This window comes from Coregonus lavaretus, assembly GCF_964263955.1.
Source record: "Coregonus lavaretus genome assembly, contig: HAP1_SCAFFOLD_2460, whole genome shotgun sequence".
Lineage (NCBI taxonomy): Eukaryota > Metazoa > Chordata > Actinopteri > Salmoniformes > Salmonidae > Coregonus > Coregonus lavaretus.
Genome location: NW_028165091.1, coordinates 42145 through 57530, shown reverse-complemented (window position 1 = coordinate 57530; position 15386 = coordinate 42145). Strand labels below are relative to the sequence as shown.

At 41.7% G+C, this 15386-nt stretch overlaps 1 pseudogene across 1 annotated transcript in view; it reads left to right on the top strand.

Moving 5' to 3' along the window:
* The first annotated feature begins 994 nt into the window (after positions 1 to 994).
* Positions 995 to 15386, top strand: part of LOC311116276 — a 55754-nt pseudogene continuing 41362 nt past the window's right edge. The window contains exons 1-8 of the transcript in view: positions 995 to 1073; positions 1222 to 1323; positions 1396 to 1646; positions 1766 to 1908; positions 2046 to 2146; positions 2550 to 2641; positions 12805 to 12975; positions 15241 to 15373. The product of the transcript in view is annotated as an uncharacterized misc_RNA (transcript). The remainder of the gene's footprint in view (positions 1074 to 1221; positions 1324 to 1395; positions 1647 to 1765; positions 1909 to 2045; positions 2147 to 2549; positions 2642 to 12804; positions 12976 to 15240; positions 15374 to 15386) is intronic.

The window sequence follows — 15386 nt, the reverse complement described above, 5'->3', positions numbered from 1 at the left end:
TTAAATGATGATGTCTAGTAGTTATAATGTTGATGGTCATGCTGAATGGTTAAGTGATGATGGCTAGTAGTTATAATGTTGCTAAATTAAGATTTAGAGGAGAGTATGTACACGTAACATAAAATTTTATTTCTTTAAATAAACATGTTAAACATGTTTTCATATTAAATTATTAACATATATCGCTTTTTTACTTACAAGAATAACAAAGGGACATATTAATAAAACAGCAACAATGTCATGTAATGAGGTCTACCAGCCTGAATGTGATTAGATACTGATAACAGTGTGACCTGCAGTTGGACACAGACAGAGGGCAGAACAGTACTGAGAGGACACTCACACTGCACGCCACACGCAGGCACACACACACACACACACACACACACACACACACACACACACACACACATACACATGTAAAGTTCCCCATTTTAATGTCCGATAAAGATGCAGAATATATTTCCCCCACCACCTCTGAATAACTCCTCACACTGATGTCACACACAGACAGCATACATAGAAAAAAAGGTCCCTATATGGCCATCGATGGCCGGTCACAGAGTACAAGCCATAACGTGACCTCCTTATGAAGGCTGGGATGTCAAAGCCTCAGTAATGCTCTAAGATCTATGTGCAAATTCAGAGGGTCCAATTTTGTATCTGCTAAAATAGATGATCAATTATATCTTGAATTGTTTAAAACGGATGGGAAACAACCATGTTTAGATTAGAAACTAAGGCTGGTGCAAGTCACGTGGTGGCCAGTGTTGTGTTCATTTGACAGTTTCCCCATTCACTGTGGTTGACTGATAAAGAGTTTCACAACCATAAGTCACACAGACGCAGGACAGTCCAGGGAGAAGACAGGTACAGATATACATTAGAGTTGAGGTTAGAAGTAGAAGTTACTGTATTTGACCACAAGTGTGTTAAGATGTCAGAGGGAGTCTATGAAAACTCAGACAGATTTGAAGACGGAGAACCTAATGCAATGAATAACACGGACATTAATGACCAATTATATGGCAACTTAAGAGCCTTCAAGCCCAGTCCAAGAGATGTTGCTTCAGGTAAGATTGCACACACACACACACACAAATTACACACACACATTACAGGTGAGATTATCCTGTAGTACTATAGCTTTATTTGTCCCAATCCTGGATGATGCGGTAAAACATATTGCCAAAGTTCTTACTTGAATAATTTGTGATTCAGTTCATGTTCAGTGGTGGAAGAGACCCTCTGGAGTTGCTGCAGTGTGTCTGGGGCTGCTGTGTGTTCTCCTACTGGCTGGGATCATAGGCCTGTCTGTCTACTGTAAGTTTAGAATGTTGTCAATGAGACTTAAGTAGACGACTTAATCATACTTAATCATCAATGGTGTGGTAGTTACATGTTTGATTAACTTTTCCCTTTTACTGATGGAGTCATTGGTCATCATGACTCTGAGAGAACTGAGAGAATCCAGCTACAGGCCAGTTACAGCCTTCTGACTGCAGAGAGAGAACAGCTACAGACCAGTTACAGCCTTCTGACTGCAGAGAGAGACCAGCTACAGACCAGTTACAACACCCTGACTCAAGAGAGAGACCAGCTACAGACTGAGAGAGAGATTCTTAACAGGAGGCTTACCAATCTCAGTGAGTACACCTACAGTAATACATTATCATTAATCCCACACACTTTATAGTGTGCCTGTATTCTTTCATTAAGTGTTTAGTGTGATAAATTGAAGGAAATTCATGTTTTCATCTTGTAGAACAAACCTGTCCTGAAGGCTGGCAGAAGTTTGAATCCAGTTGGTACTTCCTGTCTACTGAGACTAAAGCCTGGAAGGAGAGCAGAGAGGACTGTCTGGTGAGAGGAGCAGACCTGGTGATCATAAACAGTGAAAAGGAACAGGTGAGAGAGAGAGAGAGAGAGAGAGAGAGAGAGAGAGAGAGAGAGAGAGAGAGAGAGAGAGGATATGAGTGTGCAGGGGGTAGATATGATCAAACGTATTCAGTAGGTATATATATATTTATCTTTCTCAACAACAGACATTTCTTATCAACCTCAAGAAGAGAGTCTGGATTGGACTGACTGACTCTGCTAATGAGGGGACCTGGAGATGGGTGGATGGCACCCAACTGACCACAGGGTGAGAGATGATACCTAATCTGTCAATAAGGCTCCAATTTTCAGTTCATTCAACCTTTTTCGATACAGGTTATTGTAATTGTTGATAGCAGTCAACAATGTTGAATTTAAGCTGAAACATTTCTGTATATTATTTAGGATTGTGATGTTCTAACTGTGATGTCTGACTGTTTTTAACCCTGAGGGACTGATATTAACCATGATATCTGATGGAATTTAACCCTGTAGGTACTGGTATTAACCTTGATATCTGACTGTTTTTAACCCTGTAGGTCCTCGTGTTAACCATGATATTTGATGGTTTTTAACCATGTAGGTGAAGGTATTAACCATGATATCTGACTGTTTTTAACCCTGTAGGTACTGGTTTTAACCATGATATCTGACTGTTTTTAACCCTTTAGGTACTGGTATCAACAACAGCCTGATAATGGTGGTGGCCATGCACAATATGGTGAGGAGGACTGTGCTCTCATAGAAAAAGGTCGGAGTCCTCGTGAGGCATGGAATGACTTGTCATGTGGCAGCAAACTCAACTGGATTTGTGAGAAAGTGGTTTAACATCACAATGACAACATACTGTAACACATACAGTAGCCTACACTGCACACAACTTCCTCTCTCTCTCTCTCTGTCTCTCTCTGTCTCTCTCTGTCTCGCTCTCTCTCTCTCTCTCTCTCTCTCTCTCTCTCTCTCTCTCTCTCTCTCTCTCTCTCTCTCTCTCTCTCTCTCTCTCTCTCGCTGTCTCAAACCTAAAAACACACTTATTGTTGTATTTGTTTGTAGTATCATATTAATAAAAGTCCTTCTTATTTCCTGTTTGTAGCTTCCTGTGTACCAGTATATTTCACACATCATCAGATACAACATGAAGTTAGTACATTTGACTGTAAAGGAGTGTTGTAGACTGCATCACCAATTAATTAGTGTAGTAGAGATATCAAAGGGTATCAAAGGATGTTTCTTAATCATCTTTGATAGTCAGTCTTTGGTGTCAAGTTACATATAAGCACAATATTAAATGCTCATATTTGACTGTTCTTCCCCTATATGGGTCCCAAAAGAGGGAGGTGAAGTGGTTCAACCAGCTGTCACTCAAAAACTACTCAACCAATCAGGTTCATCAAGTGAGAGGAGAGCCCTGGTTAAGTCTACCCACCCTCAATATCCACTTGGAGCAGTTTGTAGTGTCACATGTATTGTACGGACATTATAATGACCCATGTTTGTAGTCCTGGACCTCCTGAACATGTTGGTGTATATTTGGGAGTAAACAGAGGGTCCAAATCAGCAGAAAGGTGAAAGGAAGGAGGAGTTCTGGAAACTCCCTGAATTCTCTTGGGGCTGTTACATATGATATTTAATATATGTTAACAGCTAGACTTTGTTCTCCACTTCCCCTCTATTATCTATATCTTCCTGGTATGATAGTTTCCTGTCCATCATCACAAATAGCAAGTGCCAGACAGAATTAACTGGACAGCTCTCATAGAGAGACAGTGGTAGACTATGGAGATGTCTGGGGCCACTGGTTATGTCAATTAAGCTGTTAGGGCAAGACAGTGTCTTTTAGGGGATCAGTTTCATAATGGTTCTCTGTGTTGTTTACCTGTAGATACGGGTATGATGTACAGCCTGATAGCCAGGGCCTTCTGGGGAGGAGGACTGTGCTGAGATGAACACAAATAGACTGGATCCTCTGGAGGTGTGGAATGACTTGACATGTGAAGACTATAGTCACTAGATTGAGAAAAACGTTTTTAACATCGCCATGACAACATACTGTAACACATACAGCAGCCTACAGTGCACATAACTTCCTCCTTCACTCTCTCTCTCTCTCTCTCTCTCTCTCTCTCTCTCTCTCTCTCTCTCTCTCTCTCTCTCTCTCTCTCTCTCTCTCTCATCTCTCTCTCTCTCTCTCTCTCTCTCTCTCTCTCTCTCTCTCTCTCTCTCTCTCTCTCTCTCTCTCTCTCTCTCTCTCAAAATGGTGTAATATCTTACCATCTTGGAGTCCACACCCACAGTCCAAGCCTGAATGAAATACATCACAGTAAAGGTTAGGATCTTGTGTCTTGGCATTTTGTCAACATATGTTGGTCCAATGTCAACTTGTAACGGAGATGAATTGTCTTTTAAGATACAGAATCAGCATTGAAATGTTCAGCTTTCAGGGGGCCTTGTTATACCAGCGCTCTTGTGGTTATTTTCACAGTCCCTCCTCTCTTGCTGAGAACAGGCACCTACAGATACAAGTACCCCTCAAACCACAAAAACCATAGCACAGTACACACGCACGCACACACACGCACACACACACACACACACACACACAGGTAGCCCCTTAGCACAGTACACACACACACACACACACACACACACACACACACACACACACACACACACACACACACACACACACACACACACACACACACACACACACACACACACACACACACACACACGTAGCCTAGTGTTTAAGAGCATTGGGCTGTAATCGAAAGGTTGCTGGTTTGACTCCCGAGCCGGTAAAGGTGGAAAATCTGCCGTTTCTCTGCTTGAGAAAGGCAGTTAAACCCCAACAACCACTGCTCCCTGATGTCGATTAAGGCAGCCCCCTGCACCTCTCTGATTCAGAAGAGTTGGGTTAAATGTGGACAGCCCCCTGCACCTCTCTGATTCAGAAGTTTGGTTAAATGTGGACAGCCCCCTGCACCTCTCTGATTCAGAAGGGTTGGATTAAATGTGGACAGCCCCCTGCACCTCTCTGATTCAGAAGGGTTGGATTAAATGTGGACAGCCCCCTGCACCTCTCTGATTCAGAAGAGTTGGGTTAAATGTGGACAGCCCCCTGCATCTCTCTGATTCAGAAGAGTTTGGTTAAATGTGGACAGCCCCCTGCATCTCTCTGATTCAGAAGGGTTGGGTTAAATGTGGACAGCCCCCTGCACCTCTCTGATTCAGAAGAGTTTGGTTAAATGTGGACAGCCCACTGCATCTCTCTGATTCAGAAGGGTTGGATTAAATGTGGACAGCCCCCTGCACCTCTCTGATTCAGAAGAGTTGGGTTAAATGTGGAAGACACATTTTGGTTGAATGCATTCAGTTGTGCAACTGACTAGGTATCCCCCTTTCCCTTCACATACACAACCACATACAGTGTGATGCCTAGTTGGGACAAAATCCTGCAGTACCTGATGCGCTCCAGAAACAGGGTTGATTACCTCTGGCCTAGTCTCTGCCAATCATTCCTTTAGCTGGTTGAGTTAAACACTGCCCTCTTCTGCCCAGAATGCACCATGTCAAGACTCAAGGCCTCCAGGTACATTAGTGAATGTGTTCGCTATTCTGTTGTCTCTCATGCCAATGTCCAGGTTATGATTTAGGCAGTATTCTAATACTGCTGGTTATGGTTGTTACCTTTACTTTGTTATGACTGAGATATGAGAGGACTGGTAGGTTGATAGTGTTCAATTCCTTTCTTATGACTGAGATGTGAGAGACCTGGTAGGTTGACAGGGTTCCATTCCTTTCTTATGACTGAGATGTGAGAGACCTGGTAGGTTGACAGGGTTCCATTCCTTTGTTATGACTGAGATGTGAGAGGCCTGGTAGGTTAATAGAGTTCCATCATATTGCGTTCAAATGGTGAGGTCTTTCAGATATGTGGTGGTTAAAAATTATAGGAGACAAGGAAAGGAGACAAGGAAGGAGACATGGAAAGGAAGAAATCAGATTGAGACTATGACCATATTGTTTGGTAATATATACAGTTGAAGTCGGAAGTTTACATACACTTAGGTTGGAGTCATTAAATCTCGTTTTTCAACCACTCCACAAATTTCTTGTTAACAAACTATAGTTTTGGCAAGTCGGTTAGGATACCTACTTTGTGCGTGACACAAGTAATTTTCCCAACAATTGTTAACAGACAGATTATTTCACTTATAATTCACTGTATCACAATTCCAGTGGGTCAGAAGTTTACATACACTAAGTTGACTGTGCCTTTAAACAGCTTGGGAAATTCCAGAAAATGATGTCATGGCTTTAGAAGCTTCTGAGTCAATTGCTTCCAGTTCTCTGCTGCAAATGACTGGAACGAACTGCAAAAATCTCTGAAGCTGGAGACACTTACCTTCCTCACTAACTTTAAGCATCAGTTGTCAGAGCAGCTTACCGATCACTGCACCTGTACACAGCCCATCTGTAATTAGCCCACCCAACTACCTCATCCCCACATTGTTATTTACATTGTTATTTATTTTGCTCATTTGCACCCCAGTATCTCTATTTGCACATCATCTTCTGCACATCTATCACTCCAGTGTTAATACTAAATTGTAATTATTTTGCACTATGGCCTATTTATTGCCTTACCTCCATAACGTACTACATTTGCACACACTGTATATAGATTTTCTATTGTGTTATTGACTGTACGTTTTGTTTATTCCATATGTAACTCTGTGTTGTTGTTGTTTTTACCGCACTGCTTTGCTTTATCTTGGCCAGGTCGCAGTTGTAAATGAGAACTTGTTCTCAACTGGCTTACCTGGTTAAATAAAGGTGAAATAAAAATAAAGAACTAAAATTGGAGGTGTACCTGTGGATGTATTTCAAGGCCTACCTTGAAACTCAGTGCCTATTTGCTTGACATCATGGGAAAATCAAAAGAAATCAGCCAAGACCTCAGAAAAAAATGTGTAGACCTCCACAAGTCTGGTTCATCCTTGGGAGCAATTTCCAAACGCCTGAAGGTACCACGTTCATCTGTACAAATAATGGTACGCAAGTATAAACACCATGGGAGCACGCAGCAGTAATACCGCTCAAGAAGGAGACACATTCTGTCTCCTAGAGATGAACGTACTTTGGTGCGAAAAGTGCAAATCAATCCCAGAACAACAACAGACATTTTGAAGATGCTGGAGGAAACAGGTACAAAAGTATCTATATCCACAGTAATACGAGTCCTATATCGAAATAACCTGAAAGGCAGCTCAGCAAGGAAGAAGCCACTGCTCCAAAACTGCCATAAAAAGCCAGACTACGGTTTGCAACTGCAAATGGGGACAAAGATTGTACTTTTTGGAGAAATGTCCTCTGCTCTGATAAAACTGTTTGGCCATAATGACCATCGTTATGTTTGGAGGAAAAAGGGGTAGGCTTGCAAGCCGAAGAACACCATCCCAAACGTGAAGCACGGGGGTGGCAGCATCATGCTGTAGGGGTGCTTTGCTGCAGCAGGGACGGGTGCACTTCACAAAATAGATGGCATCATGAGGAAGGAAAATTATGTGGATATAGTGAAGCAACATCTCAAGACATCAGTCAGGAAGTTAAAGCTTGGTCGCAAATGGGCCTTCCAAATGGACAATGACCCCAAGCATACTTCCAAAGTTGTGGCAAAATGGCTTAAGGACAACAAATCAAGGTATTGGAGTGGCCATCACAAAGCCCTGACCTCAATCCTGTAGAAAATGTGTGGGCATAACTGAAAAAGCATGTGCGAGCAAGGATGCCTACAAACCTGACTCAGTTACACCAGCTCTGTCAGGAGGAATGGGCCAAAATTCACCCAACTTATTGTGGGAAGCTTGTGGAAGGCTACCCGAAACGTTTGACCCAAGTTAAACAATTTAAAGGCAATGCTACCAAATACTAATTGAGTGTATGTAAACTTCTGACCCACTGGAAATGTGATGAAAGAAATAATAGCTGAAATAAATCATTCTCTCTACTATTATCTGACATTTCACTTTCTTCAAATAAAGTGGGGATCCTAACTGACCTAAGACAGGGAATTTTTACTAGGATTAAATGTCAGGAATTGTGAAAAACAGAGTTTAAATGTATTTGACTAAGGTGTATGTAAACGTCCGACTTCAAGTGTATATGGTGGAGTTCAGCCACTATTTTGGTAGCACCTAATCCATCAGTTCTATATATTTATACAACGGGTGGGTCCAATCCTGAATGTTGATTGGTTAAAATTCCAGCCGGTGTCTATTCCACAAGTTACCACCGGCTAAATCTATGACGTTAAAATGACTCTTTACTCTGTTCCGTCTGACTGCTCTATCCACTGTCTCATCAGCCCAGGCAGGGAAGTTATAAACTTAAGATATCTATGATCATTTCCATGTCTTAGAGATACTGGGTTTTATAGTAGTGTCAAAGCAACAGTTAGTGTCAAAGTAACATAAATAGACAGTACGTTATGACAGTTCACTGCCACCCTGTGGCCTCTGTTGTCTCTGCTAGTCAACACGATGGCTGCTGAACGCTTCCTTCATTACCAAGTCCCGCCCCCTCTGTCCTCCAACCCCACTCATGACATTGGCAACGTTCCAGGCTGACTACATTGACGTCGCCTGCCAGATCGCACAACGCCTGGATTGGTGTTTAACATATCAGTTAACCAAATCATGTGGTATAGTAATCTAAAGCCCATTGGTTGCTGTGTGCAGCCTGACTGCAATATAGTCTGCCTTGAACGAGACCGTTCTCTCCTTGTTGTGGTTGATAGACTTTGTGCAGTGCTGAGCTCTGAACTCACAGACACAGGAAACTACTAACCCTGCTACTTCTCTCCCTCCAATCTCACTCTGACAGCCACATCTCTCTCTGGTTAGCCAGCCTACTTGTTACTCTTTGGCCTCAAGTTTATGTCAAAGCCATGACTAAGTGTTACTTCTCTGTAAAACTATGTCTAATGATTCATTTGAATGTTATCAGTAAAATAATGGTGAATATTAACACTATATTGATGGGGTGGAGGGAATCAGTAACATAATGGTGAATATTAACACTATATTGATGGGGTGGAGGGAAACAGTAACATAATGGTGAATATAAACACTATATTGATGGGGTGGAGGATATCAGTAACATAATGGTGAATATAAACACTATATTGATGGGGTGGAGGGAATCAGTAACATAATGGTGAATATTAACACTATATTGATGGGGTGGAGGGAATCAGTAACATAATGGTGAATATAAACACTATATTGATGGGGTGGAGGGAATCAGTAACATAATGGTGAATATTAACACTATATTGATGGGGTGGAGGGAATCAGTAACATAATGGTGAATATTAACACTATATTGATGGGGTGGAGGGAATCAGTAACATAATGGTGAATATAAACACAATATTGATGGGGTGGAGGGAGGGAATCAATAACATAATGGTGAATATTAACACTATATTGATGGGGTGGAGGGAATCAGTAACATAATGGTGAATATTAACAGTATATTGATGGGGTGGAGGGAGGGAATCAGTTACATAATGGTGAATATTAACACTATATTGATGGGGTGGAGGGAATCAGTAACATAATGGTGAATATAAACACGATATTGATGGGGTGGAGGGAATCAGTAACATAATGGTGAATATAAACACAATATTGATGGGGTGGAGGGAGGGAATCAGTAACATAATGGTGAATATTAACACTATATTGATTTGGTGGAGGGAATCAGTAACATAATGGTGAATATTAACACTATATTGATGGGGTGGAGGGAATCAGTAACATAATGGTGAATATAAACACAATATTGATGGGGTGGAGGGAATCAGTAACATAATGGTGAATATTAACACTATATTGATGGGGTGGAGGGAATCAGTAACATAATGGTGAATATTAACACTATATTGATGGGGTGGAGGGAGGGAATCAGTAACATAATGGTGAATATTAACACTATATTGATGGGGTGGAGGGAATCAGTAACATAATGGTGAATATTAACACTATATTGATGGGGTGGAGGGAATCAGTAACATAATGGTGAATATTAACACTATATTGATGGGGTGGAGGGAGGGAATCAGTAACATAATGGTGAATATTAACACTATATTGATGGGGTGGAGGGAATCAGTAACATAATGGTGAATATAAACACTATATTGATGGGGTGGAGGGAATCAGTAACATAATGGTGAATATTAACACTATATTGATGGGGTGGAGGTTATCAGTAACATAATGGTGAATATTAACACTATATTGATGGGGTGGAGGGAATCAGTAACATAATGGTGAATATTAACACTATATTGATGGGGTGGATGAAGGGAATCAGTAACATAATGGTGAATATAAACACAATATTGATGGGGTGGAGGGAATCAGTAACATAATGGTGAATATAAACACAATATTGATGGGGTGGAGGGAGGGAATCAGTAACATAATGGTGAATATTAACACTATATTGATGGGGTGGAGGGAATCAGTAACATAATGGTGAATATTAACACTATATTGATGGGGTGGAGGGAATCAGTAACATAATGGTGAATATAAACACAATATTGATGGGGTGGAGGGAATCAGTAACATAATGGTGAATATTAACACTATATTGATGGGGTGGAGGGAATCAGTAACATAATGGTGAATATTAACACTATATTGATGGGGTGGAAGGAATCAGTAACATAATGGTGAATATTAACACTATATTGATGGGGTGGAGGGAGGGAATCAGTAACATAATGGTGAATATTAACACTATATTGATGGGGTGGAGGGAATCAGTAACATAATGGTGAATATAAACACTATATTGATGGGGTGGAGGGAATCAGTAACATAATGGTGAATATTAACACTATATTGATGGGGTGGAGGTTATCAGTAACATAATGGTGAATATTAACACTATATTGATGGGGTGGATTGAATCAGTAACATAATGGTGAATATTAACACTATATTGATGGGGTGGAGGGAGGGAATCAGTAACATAATGGTGAATATTAACACGATATTGATGGGGTGGAGGGAATCAGTAACATAATGGTGAATATTAACACAATATTGATGGGGTGGAGGGAATCAGTAACATAATGGTGAATATTAACACTATATTGATGGGGGGAGGGAATCAGTAACATAATGGTGAATATAAACACTATATTGATGGGGTGGAGGTTATTAGGACTTGTGTTAGCAAACTGTCTGATAAAACCTACTTATACCTGGTCAGAGATCTGACTTTACAAGCAGACATGACCACAAACCATGTTCCCACACTGAAGCACCAGATAATATCTGCACAAAGTCATGTAGATCTTCATGTCTGCACACGTACACACACAAGTACACACACAAACACACACACACACACACGCATGAGAATGTACACAGCTCTACCTTGGTTCCCCACAGGCCCATTTTCAACTAAAAGTGATGCTGTGAAAAGAGTTAACGTTCCCCCTTTCTGTCTTTCTGACTCTCCTCAACCTCAAGTCAACCACTGCTCCTCCCCTCGACCCCAAGTCAACCACCGCTCCTCCCCTCGACCCCAAGTCAACCACTGCACCATGAGGCCCTCTTGAAGGTGTGACACAGTCATCATCAGGCTGAGTTTGATGCAAACAACAACACAAACAACCTGACAAAGATAAATGTCATTCAGTTTCCCAGATGTAACTATGCAGGTGTCATCATTACTGTATAATATATTCATTGTATTTTCCATCTCTTAGATATATTGTGTTTTATAGTAGTGTCAAAGCAACAGTTAGTGTCAAAGTAACCAATGGATAGACAGTAGGTTTTCTGAGAGTTCACTGCCACCCTATGACATCTCTTCTCTTTGCTAGTAAAAATGATGGCTGATGAAAGCTTCCTTCATTACCAAGTCCCACCCCCTCTCTTCTCCAACACCACTCATGATGTTGGCCACGTTCCAGGTTGACTTCATTGAAGTCGCCTGCCAGATCTCACAACTCCTGGATTGGTGTTTAACATATCAGTTAATCACATCATGTGGTATACTAATCTGATGCCCATTTGTTGCTGCATGCAACTCAACTGTAATATAGTTGGCCTGGAACAAGACAGCTCTCTCCTCGTTGTGGTTGACAGATTGAGCGGTACTGAGCTCTGACCTTACAGACACAGGAAACGACTAATCATGCTATACTATGCCCTCCCTCCCTCCCTCCCTCCCTCCATCCCTCTCTCCCTCCCTCCATCCCTCTCTCCCTCCCTCCCTCTATATGTCCTAGCTGCATGTAAGGAATGACAGTGTTGATCAGATTAGCCACATAGCTTTTAGCTTCCTATTTGAGGTGTTAGTTTCTAGGGGTGGGGCTGCTGCTGCTTACCTTTTTAAACCAATCAGAGAACAACCTGATAATTAGTGGAGCTCATTTTAATGAGATGGAATCTTTTCTTCTGTAGGTTTCTATCAAATTTACACATAGTGGATAAAGAGGACAGGGGGTGTAATATTGCTCAATGCTTTTCTTTTTTGGTTTTAACACAAGTTCCATTGCACATGACAACAATCCAGAACATACCATCAGCGGTGTCATGCCCATAGGGGGAACAGGGGCTCGTGCCCCCTCAGATTTGTCCTCTAAAATATATATATATAAATATATACAGTATATGGTCAACGGTGGCCAGTCAAACTCTGGGGAGACAATTCCCCTAGGTACAGATCTAGGATCAGCTTTCCCTCCCCCAATCCTAACCTTAACCATGTGTGGTGGAAATGCAAAACTGACCCAAGATCAGTGTCTAGGGGCAACTTCCCCCTACAACCCAGGTCACAGAGTTCAAGCCATTATGTGGCCTCCGTTTGACGGCTGTATATGCGAATTAACAGGATCTATATTTGACCACAAGTGTGTTAAGATGTCAGAGGGCGTCTATGAAAACTCAGATGGATTTGAAGACGACGAGCCTAATGCAATGAAGAACACAGACATTGATTGCCAATTGTATGCCAACGTAAAAGACTTCAAGCCCAGTCCAAGAGATGGAGTTGTTGCTTCAGGTAAGATTACACACACACACACACACACACACACACACACACACACACACACACACACACACACACACACACACACACACACACACAAACACATGCACACACACACACACACACACACAAATAAATTACACACACAATACATTCAACAGGTGAGTTTACCCTGTAGTATTATAATGTTACAGTGTATTTGGAAAGTATTCAGACCCATTTTGTTACGTTACAGCCTTATTCGAAAATTTATGAAATAATTTTTTCCCCTTATCAATCTACACACAATACCCCATAATGACAAATCAAAAACAGGTTTTTAGAAATGTTTGCAAATGTATTAAAAAACAAAAAACAGAAATACCTTATTTACATAAGTATTCAGACGCTTTGCTATTAGTCTCGAAATTGAGCTCAGGTGAATCCTGTTTCCATTGATCATCCGTGAGATGTTTCTACAACTTGATTGGAGCCCATTGGTAAATTCAATTGATTGGACATGATTTGGAAAGGTACAAACCTGTCTATATAAGGTCCCACAGTTCAAATCAAATCAAATCAAATCAAATTTTATTGGCCACATGCGCCGAATACAACAGGTGCAGACATTACAGTGAAATGCTTACTTACAGCCCTTAACCAACAGTGCATTTATTTTTAACAAAAAAGTAAAATAAAACCAAAAAAAAGTGTTGAGAAAAAAAGAGCAGAAGTCAAATAAAATAACAGTAGGGAGGCTATATATACAGGGGGGTACAGGAGGGTACCGGTGCAGAGTCAATGTGCGGGGGCACCGGCTAGTTGAGGTAGTTGAAGTAATATGTACATGTGGGTAGAGTTAAAGTGACTATGCGTAAATAATTAACAGAGTAGCAGCAGCGTAAAAGGATGGGGTGGGGGGGGGCAGTGCAAATAGTCTGGGTAGCCATGATTAGCTGTTCAGGAGTCTTATGGCTTGGGGGTAGAAGCTGTTGAGAAGTATTTTGTACCTAGACTTGGCACTCCGGTACCGCTTGCCGTGCGGTAGCAGAGAAAACAGTCTATGACTAGGGTGGCTGGAGTCTTTGACAATTTTGAGGGCCTTCCTCTGACACTGCCTGGTATAGAGGTCCTGGATGGCAGGAAGCTTGGCCCCAGTGTTAAGCTTGGCCCCAGTGATTTTAACAGTGTGCATGTCAGAGCAAAGACCAAGCCATGAGGTCGAAGGAATTGTCCGTAGAGCTCCGAGACAGAATTGTGTCTTGGCACAAATCTGGGGAAGGGTACCAAAAAGTGTCTGCAGCATTGAAGGTCCCCAAGAACACAGTGGCCATCATCATTCTTAAATGGAAGAAGTTTGGAACCACCAAGACTCTTCCTAGAACTGGCCGCCCGGCCAAACTGAGCAATCGGGGGAGAAGGGCCTTGGTCAGGGAGGTGACCAAGAACCTGATGGTCTGACAGAGCTCCAGAGTTCCTATGTGGAGATGGGAGAATGACAACCATCTCTGCAACACTCCACCAATCAGGCCATTATGGTAGAGTGGCCAGACAGAAGCCAATCCTCAGTAAAAAGCACATAACAGCCCACTTGGAGTTTGCCAAAAGGCACCTAAAGGACTTTCAGACCATGAGAAACAAGATTCTCTGTTCTGATGAAACCAAGATTGAACTCTTTGGCCTGAATGCCAAGCGTCACGTCTGAAGGAAACCTGGCACCATCCCTACGTTGAAGCATGGTGGTGGCAGCATCATGCTGTGGGGATGTTTTACAGCGGCAGGGACTGGGAGACCAGTCAGGATCGAGGGAAAGATGAACAGAGCAAAGTACAGAGAGATCCTTGATGAAAACCTGCTCCAGAGCGCTCAGGACCACAGACTGGGGCAAAGGTTCACCTTCCAACAGCACAACGACCCTAAGCACACAGCAAAGACAACGCACAAGTGGCTTCGGGACAAGTCTCTGAATGTCCTTGAGTGGCCGAGCGAGAGCTCGGACTTGAACCCGATTTAACATCTCTGGGTAAAACGTCTGAATAATTCTGTAAATATGGTATTTCTGTTTTATTTTTTATTTTAAAAAACCTGTTTTTGCTTTGTCAATATGGGGTATTGTGTGTAGATTGATTAGGAAATAAACAACAATTTAATCCATTTTAGAAAAAGTCTGTAATGTAACAAAATGTGGAAAAAGTGAAGGGGTCTGAATACTTTCCGAATGCACTGTATTAGTTCCAATCCTGGATGATACAGTAAAACACATTACCAAACATTTTCCTTGAATAATTTGTGATTCAGTTCATGTTCAGTGGTGGAAGAGACCCTCTGGAGTTGCTGCAGTGTGTCTGGGGCTGCTGTGTGTTCTCCTACTGGCTGGGATCATAGGCCTGTCTGTATACTGTAAATTTAGTATGTTGTCACTGAGCCTTAAGTAGCCTACTTAT